Here is a 9,856-nt window from a genome sequence, read left to right on the forward strand (position 1 = left end):
AATAACAGTTATTTATCTTTTGCCTATCTGACCATAACCCTCTGGCTTCACTTTATAGCAAAAACAACAGATGTACACAACGTACTGAGAGCAGATTTCTGGGCTTTCATCGTTCAACTTGCTTTCACGCACCAAATACTGAGTACAAGTGATCTATTATTGCTATATCTCTAAGAAGAAACTGTCAGAAATCGATCAGTAGCATCTCTGACTTGATCTCAGGTGCTTAGGCCTTATTATAGTGTCGAATATACCGCTGGTATTCACAACAACTGCACACTCATTATTTGTCTGGTTCGTTGATAGGTGAGGGTGTTGTATCCCGAGGAGAATTATGAGTGGTAACTTTTGAGGACTAATTATTGGCCAATATAATATGTATATTTCCTATTGTAATTAACCGAATCATATTCGTTTCCTCTCATCACTAACTTTATTTTGACCTTTGAACTATTATTATACGATCCTTGAGTTATCATCAGTTTGTTGATTACCATTCAAAGCCACATTCGGCTAAATATTGTACAAATGTTATTATCTATTTTATGGGTCGATATGGTCTGTTTGGTTGGTATGTAAACTCAGTATGTTTGAAATACAAGGATTCATACCACTGAGGCTGTTATTGGTGTTTTGGACTTAACCGTCTGGGCTAGGCACATCGCAGGACCGGTTAGCACTGTAGACTGCTCGTACGGTTTCGTGTGTCACTGTTCCAGTCGATAATTCGCTGCTCTCTAATTGGCGATCTCATCAAGTCACACATCAACTAGACATCCACTCGGCCACAAGATATAACAGAGGGTTATCCATAAATTATCTATTAATTGAGTTTGACTTTATCACCTTTAAACAACACCTATTGCCCGAAGTCAATACTTGTACAAATAAGAGTGGATAAACGAATGGACAAAAATAAGTGTATACATTAATGTATACAAATAAAAATGGTGTGTATATAAAGTACTAGAGTTAGTAATGCCTGTGAAATACCGATGTACAGATTTATAACGCTGTTGTGGTCTATCATTACAAAAATTGTAACTCAGCAATAAAAAAAAGAAATCTAACAACCAAATAACATGGTTGACCAACACATGACCAATATATGTCTGTCAGGTTTACCACTGTTCATGTTGGATATTATTCAAACGGGTTAAGGTTGCTAGTGACGGTGTTAATGTAAAGAGACTGCAAGTAAGTGGTTAAACATTTAAAGTTCCTATAATCTCATTTGTGGAGTAAGATACACTTACACGCACTAGAACATTTAATGAATTTTCAGAGGAGCAATATTCATCAATGAAGCGAACAAATAATGGGAGAGATTTTAACGTACGGATAGTTTGTGGTAGATTATTCCAGAGTCTAGAAAATTTACAGGTGAAGTAATTCATATAGAGAGGTCTGGAATATGTTTGTTCCGCTAAAGACAAGCAGTTACGAATGTCTTAATGTGAAGTTTCTTCATATTGAATCGCCTGGTTGGATGTGAAGGATAGTTTGTTAAGTATTTTGAAGGAGAATATAAGATTAAGTTTGAGTCTCCTCTTCCATAAATGGTCGAGCCCAAGTTTATCACACCTAGAATTACATGTCAAGGCACAATCAGTTCCAAGAGTACGAAAGTAAATCGTCTCTGCACTGATTCCAGCCTTAATTTATCCCTTATGCAAGAGCTACTAAGAATAAACGCGCAGTATTTAAGGAGTGGTCGAACACAAACTTTGTACATTAAGATACGTGATTCGTTGTTATAAAGGTTCCGAGTTATGTAACCTATAAGGCATTGAGACTTGGAAGTTTGTTTCATTATCTGTTCGGTAAACGACAAGTCGTTGTTACCCAATCACTTTGTTCTGGTTTCGATTGCGGTGCACGTGTGTCTTTACATCCACGGACAGTTATTCTTCACCAAACGCAGTTTGGATTTTATAGTTCTAAACAAATATTGATCGATTGGAGCTGCTCGGCTATCGTTTATAGTTCTAAACAAATATTGGTCCATTATTGTTTAATGAAACTCTTAATATATTCGAGGGAAATACTTCAGAAAAATGAAATCCTAACGTCATATCATATATTATTTATCCTGAAGAAACCATCAGTATTATACTTTGATAACTCTTAACCAGTGACACCTTCTATGGTCAAATCGCGCCCACCCAGTTAAGATCAGAAGTCAGAAGCGAGGAGGTTGGAAGATATATTTGATGGGTTGTCAATATATCGAGAAGTGACTGGTCTAATCTGGCTAATGATCGTAAGAGATGCTTCCCGAGCCGTTCTGTAACGTGATCTGGTTTTCCGTTTGTAGTCTATAACCACGAAACAGACTCACGAAGCCTGGCGTTAGCACTAGCAGGAAGAACGCTTATTTCTGCGCCAGTGTCGACGAGGTAGCGAACTTTCGTTGTCACATCCGTGACGTATAAAAGGCGGCTATGTTCGCCGGCTACGGTTGCCGTCAACGCGTGCCGGCTGGGAAGTTTCCGGAGTTTTTTCGTGTCTAATTAGGACATGGACTAAGATTACTCGTGTACATGCAATACGTTTTCCCACAGTATGTCGACTTACGAGTCATAAATGTACATGGTTTCGACTAAAACTTGACGGCAGTAACAAAATATGTGACTACTCTACGTGAAATGTTATTAGACATCATAAACATTATATGAAATTAACTAATTGTGATAATCAGAAGTATTTGAATTGTAGTATAAACTAGTAATCCCAGAAATAACGCAATTTAACCAAGAAGTTTTAGATGAGCACAAACGAATGTATTGTATTTGGAATTCAAAACCACAACAGTCATCAATACAAAGAAGACATTGATTTATTTAAACATCACACTAATGCAATTATGAAACTCGCCTGGGTAACTCTTGCTACCAAGTAATTGAAATTCGTTGAATAAATTCGTAGAATAACGAAGCATTGTAGACTGAATTTGTACAAGTCCAAATTTAACTTAAGCCAAACACGTAGCGTTGCCCGATGAACAGTCTAAACAAGATCTAACATTGCAGGGAATTTATAGTTCAAACTCACCGGTAAATTTTTAGCATTCGTATCCTCTGTTTCGCCATGGAACTCAGCAATTGGAAATTAGACAGGAAGTGGTCAAGTGAGTAAAATATTTTATGGTAGGTAGTTTCTGACGGAAGGTAGTTGATAGTGATTAGGCAGAAGGATGAATTTATAATCGACAGTTAATCCTGTATTGCTTATACAAGTGGATAAGTTGCAAACAGATAGGCGTTCGTGTTGCCACGTGGCTACACCTACGAGTGGTTGATATTTTAATAGACATATTGCACAGGAGCATTTACATGCCGCTAATGATTGTTGAAGAACCACGATAGTCGATTATAGTCGTAGTTGATTGGTTAGTTCTATCGATTGAACTTATTATTTAAGTTGAAATACTGATCAACATTGATATGAAGCAACGAATGTTCACAGAAACTGATTAACATAAGTGACGTTACAAATGAAAAACAACAAGTATAGAATGCAATAAAAGAAGATTATAATGATAGGTTGTGTTATTCGAAGTCTTGCTCGCCAGTGTAGACCATCAACGTTGATGATCTATGTCGAATGATTGGAGGCCTACTCGAGTAAGACGGGAACGGTGTAACGAACGAGCTAGCTTCGAAGTAACACCTCGCAACCAACACCTTACGTGGATTGCCCCATCGACGTATCAAGGGACCATGGATGCTCTGAAGACTGTACAACACAAAGGACGTTAATACAGGAATATATTAGTTAAAGTAGATACGAGCGAAAGTAGAACCACTGCCACATGGGCCAGTCCATGGAGTATGACTGACTGATGCGCATCGGCTGTCCTTGACCTTGACGGGGATCGACGATCTGTTCGATATTTAGTGACCCAACTGCCGGATGATTTGGCTAGGGCTTCAAGATACGACCGGTATTGTAGTTTTGCAACTAGCAACCAGTAACACCTTCTTTATTCGAATCGTCCCCAAATTAGATAAAACCAGAAGTCAGATGCGAAGAGGTAGGAAAGATATATTTGATACGTTATCAATATATCGAGGAACGTTTATTCTAAGCTGAATAGTGAACGTAGGAGCAGTGTCCCACGCCGAGTTGAAACGTGATCTGGTACGGATGCATGACCGAAAGCCTTCAGTTAAACAAGTCCACTTAAACAAATGTGGCCAGCATCCAATGTCGAACACTTAATGGGCTATTGCTTTTGGGGAATTATTTACAGCTACAGGCTCAAAAATATTTCACTGGCTCTACAATCATCATATTGCATTTGCTTCTTGTGAGAAACTTATTGAATGCGAAGCATGAGTACCAAGTGAGCTTGATTCTCATTACTATTCGGATAACTTTAGATCAACTGTTGTTTATACTTATCATGAAGTGACTTCCGATGAATACTCTAGTCAATATGTTAAATATGTTTTAAATGAAGCCTCAATATTCATAATCTGGGGATATGAAGATCCAAAATTATTTCGTGGGTAAGGATATTGTTGTAAAGCCTATGGTTCAAACCCTAGCTATTAGTGGTTTTAGTGCACAACCGAAATGATGATTGTATGCAATTCCAGGACCCAAGTAGATCCGTTCGAATTTCGGTTGTTAATTCTAATACTAACGAGTGCATTCTAGACAATATAGAATCTATATCCAATACACTGTCGAACAGACATAAGATGAACCTAACGAGAAGACGTACAATCGATTACAGACAGTTACACTTCAATTTAAGCTATGGCGGATGTGGTGTTTATACGGACTAAATATTTCTTCGTATTGATTTTGAATCCCACATATAGTACATTCGTTTGTGCTCATCTAATACTTCTTGATTTAATTGCGTTGTCTCTGGGAATACTAGTTTATACTATAATTCAATTACTTCAAATCATCACAGCGACGGTAAATCCATTTTAGTGTCAGTCTCAACTTAATTCTATACTTTAAGTGCCGAGGGCTTTAAACCTGATATGAGTTGCCTAGTCCCATTGATTCAAGCACCGTCACCTAAGAGTATCTCAGCACTCAGATCGTGGATTGGTACTCTTCGGTTTTATTCCTGACTTTTCCAAAGTATTGTCTCCACTTTTCGACTTGGTTTCTGTTAAAGAGATTGTGTGGGGACAGCGACACGAAGATATACTAAGTAACATTCTACATATTTTAAACAGTGAGGTTTTATTCAGACCATTTTCACCGACTGAAAAATCTATCCTTACTACAGATGCACTTCCATTGGGGGTTACGTGCCGTTCTGGAACAGAATGTGAAACCTGTTATTTTTATTTCGAGACGATTGAGCGACAGTGAACAAGAATATTCGCAGACACAAAAGGAGGCTTCAGCCGTGGTGTGGGCAGTAGAAGGACTGTACAAATATTGTTTGGTGTAAAATTCCATATCGTAACTGATCACCAGACGTTAAAGTCTATTTACCAATCAATTGCGTCACTCCGTCAGTTATCCTCTGCCGTGATCCAGAGACGGATTTTGAGTTGAAAGCTTATGATTTTACCACTGAGCACCCGGTGGTTAGAAGCATATTAGATGCGGATTTCCTATCATCCTATTCGTGTTTCGCAAGACCATGTAACAAAAGTGATTGCGAGTTGATTCTGCCATTGTCTGTTGATAAAGAACTTGTGGAGAGTACTCGTAAGTACTTTGGAACTGTCATAAGTACGGTGAAAAGAGGTTTGAATGTTCAGCGCAAACGTAGGTTTCCTGAGTGCTATGAAATGAGAGAAGACATATTACAATATCTTGAATGTGATTTGTTCTTTGATAATAGGGTAATCACTCCCCTACATATATATGAGGTATTAGATGGTCTTCATTTCGCCCATCTGGGAGCTTTTATTCTGTACCCGGTGTTGGTTGAGTTCGTAAAGCTTGCATGAGTTCTTAATGTTCGCATTATTAAATAGTCTGTTGACATCCGAAAATCTAAAAAATGTTGTTTGAACCAATTTCAAATGTATTGTCGTTCTTTTTTAATGCAAACATTGTGTTTCTGTTTGAGTAATTGTTCATTGGAAAGCTGCCACTATACCCGCTTCGCCGAAAATCGTATTATATTTCCTAAAATAACGCATTATCAGTTAATGTAGTGACAAACAATTCTAGGGATTCTCTATTCACTTTTTCAGTTAAATGTCTAGCGCTATTGGTCAAACTTCTAGTTCCTGAAATGTTTCGGTTGATATAAGACAGCTGACGCTGAACAAACTTTTCTTATTTCGGATGAATTCCAGAAGGTGTAATAAATTTCAATAAGTACATTAACTATACGCAAATGGAGATCGAAGATTATTGAAAACGAAACTTCAACATTAGTAAGTCAGTTTCTTAAATGATGTGTAAGTCCAGGTTTTTTCATGAAATCTATCTGTACTATTAATAAAACGTGTATTGTCACGTATTAAAGTAATCAGAAAAAGGTAGACATCCTGGTTAGAAACGAACAATAGAAAATTTGTAATTTTTGTTTAGAAATTAGATAATCAATCTAGTAATCGATAACAATTGAATCCACTTATTATCTTTTAGCTAAGAAATAAGTCACTATTTGTTTCGCCTATCTTACACTTTTGATCTATTTGTTATCACCGTTGATATGAAATGGGATAATTTAGATCGATACCCAAGTGAACTACGTAATTTATGGGATCACTTCAGTCCTTGAATAACATTCGTCAGCAATCGTACAAAACAACTATGGTAGTTCTCTCTAACTTTGAACTATTTCGCAACTGATATTTCGTACTAGAACACTACTAATAAATTTCGATAATTATCCAATTTCTTAATCTTGATAACTTTACGAATCCTGTAGTGAAATTATTAATAATCAAGTCACCAGGATGCTTACTTACTTACGCCAGCTACCCCTCGTGGAGGAGCATAAGCCGCTCACAAGCATTCTATACCCAACCCTGTCCTGGGCAGTCTTTTCTAGTTGTTATTCATCCTTTTCATATCTGCTTCTATTTCCTGGCGTAATGTGTTCTTTGGCCATCCTCTTTACCATTCTACTTTACAATTACAAAATCGGGGTTGCCTTATGATGCAGTTCGGTGATTTCCTTAATCCAACGTCTTTTCTAAATTTCCTCTTCAGCTGCAAGCTGGTTTATCCTCTCCCATAAAACGCTGATATCTTGACTATTGTTTGCAGGGTATAGGTTGTCCTGTCCCTACATAGGGACGTGGCAGCATTAGAGGCCTGCCCCATTGGAGCCAAGATTGTCCTGTCGGTTGGACTGCGGATTCCAGACGCACCAACCTTGTCTATAGTAGTTCAGGTTGATGACCAAAACTCTCACTTGAATTTCTGACTTCATTCATCCTGATTCCTCACACCAAGGCTGAACTGTATTTTCACTCCAGTAAGTGGTTGAAGTTTTTCAACACCACTACAACATGCTTTTTATTCACTAGACAATTTATTATAACGGGGTAAGTATTGAAGACATGGGAACTTCTGAGAATAATTTATGCAGTATGCATACAAGCACACATGAAAACAAAAAGTAATTCATGTAAAGTTAAGCTAACTGGAGTCATTACAATAGACCATACCGTGTAGCCCCCAAATGCCCTGGTACGGCCGAGAGTGGGGAGAGTCCGCTCTCCCTCTCGAAATACTCTCACATGGCCAGCGAATATATAGCATCTACCAGGGAAGTCCTACTCACTGCCTTCTCGTGGCACTGGTGTTGTTTACGAAATCGAGAGGATGAAAAGCGAATGTCCAGAGCTTTTACCGGGTTGGTGGACAAGGCGAGTCCACCTAGGGGAGTTGGAAAACCCTGATTCCAAACCAATGGTGCACATGGGCTCCAGTATCCTGAGAGAACAAATGGCGTATGAATCAATCATTAATCACCGGCTACCATGGGACTGCATCTCCTCACGATGCTCCACTGCCTTGTGGACTAGACCTTCAGGTCAAAGGCTCCGGGTGTGGCCCCTTAAGAAAACCACCTGCTTCAGTCTGGGCAGTGTCACAGCCCTCACACAAGTCAAGTGAGATTTGTGAGGCGCATATGTATCTGGTGCTTCCTTGTACCAATATTTATGTGTTTAAATAATAAATAAATACCGTGTAGGCAGGTTTAGTACACATAAACTTGCATTTGTTACGCGTATCACTCAGGCCTATACAACACAAAATAGGAATAATCAATCAACTCGCTGTAGTTTGAAGCAGCAAGACTAAAATTCGTGGACGACTTTCAAGTGATACTGACGTGACCTTGAACGTCTGTTTATTTGAATAATGAACAGTTGGTAGAAACATAATACTTCATATCAAATTATTGAATTTCGTTGAAGATGTCCTGTGGCATTCATATGAAAGGTTTCAGCATAATAGACGTAACGTATTTTCGAAAAGGATTACGTTAATTAACTAGATCTTTCTCAACTCAAAATCAACAAACTCTATGTCCCTCATTTTTACCGTATGTTGTTACTCGTGAAAAAATATGATCTTTGCTGTTACCATCACTCTTACATAGTTATTTATAAATTACTAGAGAGCTTCGGTGACAGTTCTTTACAGAAATGAAGAATCATTTATTCGACAACTTCACCTGGATTTCCATAATTTTTCGGTAAAGGGACCTAAGTGAATCGATTGAATTAAAAGGAGTCAAGTGGGTTATTGATATGTTCATCCTTATGATTGATTGGGAACCATTGATAAATCCTATAAAGTTTATCTAGAAGGCAGGTAAATGCCAAAATATTTTCGGTTAATGAGCTCGCTTTGGTAACTTTCGACAGAAATCTAGAAAACAACTCCTAATGCTCTTATGGTTTGGATGGAATAGTTGCCGAATTCTAATCTCCACACGCCTCTTGAATATCAAGGTTGTCTATAATCTTTTACTCTTGCTTTCTGTATATAATCTACCCTTTGAAGTAAATTTTTTCTATTCGAGATTTAACAGTCGAAGATTTTGATAGTGTACGGAATCATTGTCTAAATTATCGCGAACAAAACAAGTATTGATAATAATTCGACTTTTATGAAATGATCTAGGTTGGGGGAGATCGTGAAGACATATATATTATATTAGACCAAGTATTAATATAGGGAGAAAATTAGTTAGCTACTTACAAGCTGATACTCAGATCACGTTTTATAATGAATAGATGTAATGTGTCTAAGGTTTTGAAAACACTGAAATCTCGGAAATATTTTGTATAATTATCATCAATGACAGACTTTATGAATTATGAGTTTTAAACACAATCAAATTGTCTTCGATGCACATGATTTTACTGAAAGCCAATGGAGGGGTAAATGCATCAGTTGATAACCCATTATAGACTACAAATATACTATCCCTATCCTCAGAAGTGTTTTACAATAAACAAACGAGTTGTAACAAACGAGTTGTAAGAAGCAATTACCAAGATGAATTATATATATATATATATATATATATATATATATATTGGGTGCAACATCTAGTAGACAGACCAGAACAATGAGCAAATAAATAGTTAACTAAGATACTTTTCCACACATTTTGTCGACAGTAAAATTTTAAAATAAATATTATCTAGGAAGATTAATTATGCATACCTTATAAATAAATAATTATATATATATATATATATATGCAGCTGTACTGCCTGTGTGCATATAAGCAGAAAAAAGTAAAGCGTTCACAGAAATCTGAACAAGTACACAGATGACAGAAAAACCAGAACTAAAATAATACACAAAGAGATACTGTAAACAGAACATAAAGGTTTATGAAATTTGCATTTCTTGGTTGAGCACTGTAAGCTTAATCACAAAAGTAGAT

Source organism: Schistosoma mansoni, chromosome 5, assembly GCF_000237925.1.
Source record: "Schistosoma mansoni strain Puerto Rico chromosome 5, complete genome".
Classification (NCBI taxonomy): Eukaryota; Metazoa; Platyhelminthes; class Trematoda; order Strigeidida; family Schistosomatidae; genus Schistosoma; species Schistosoma mansoni.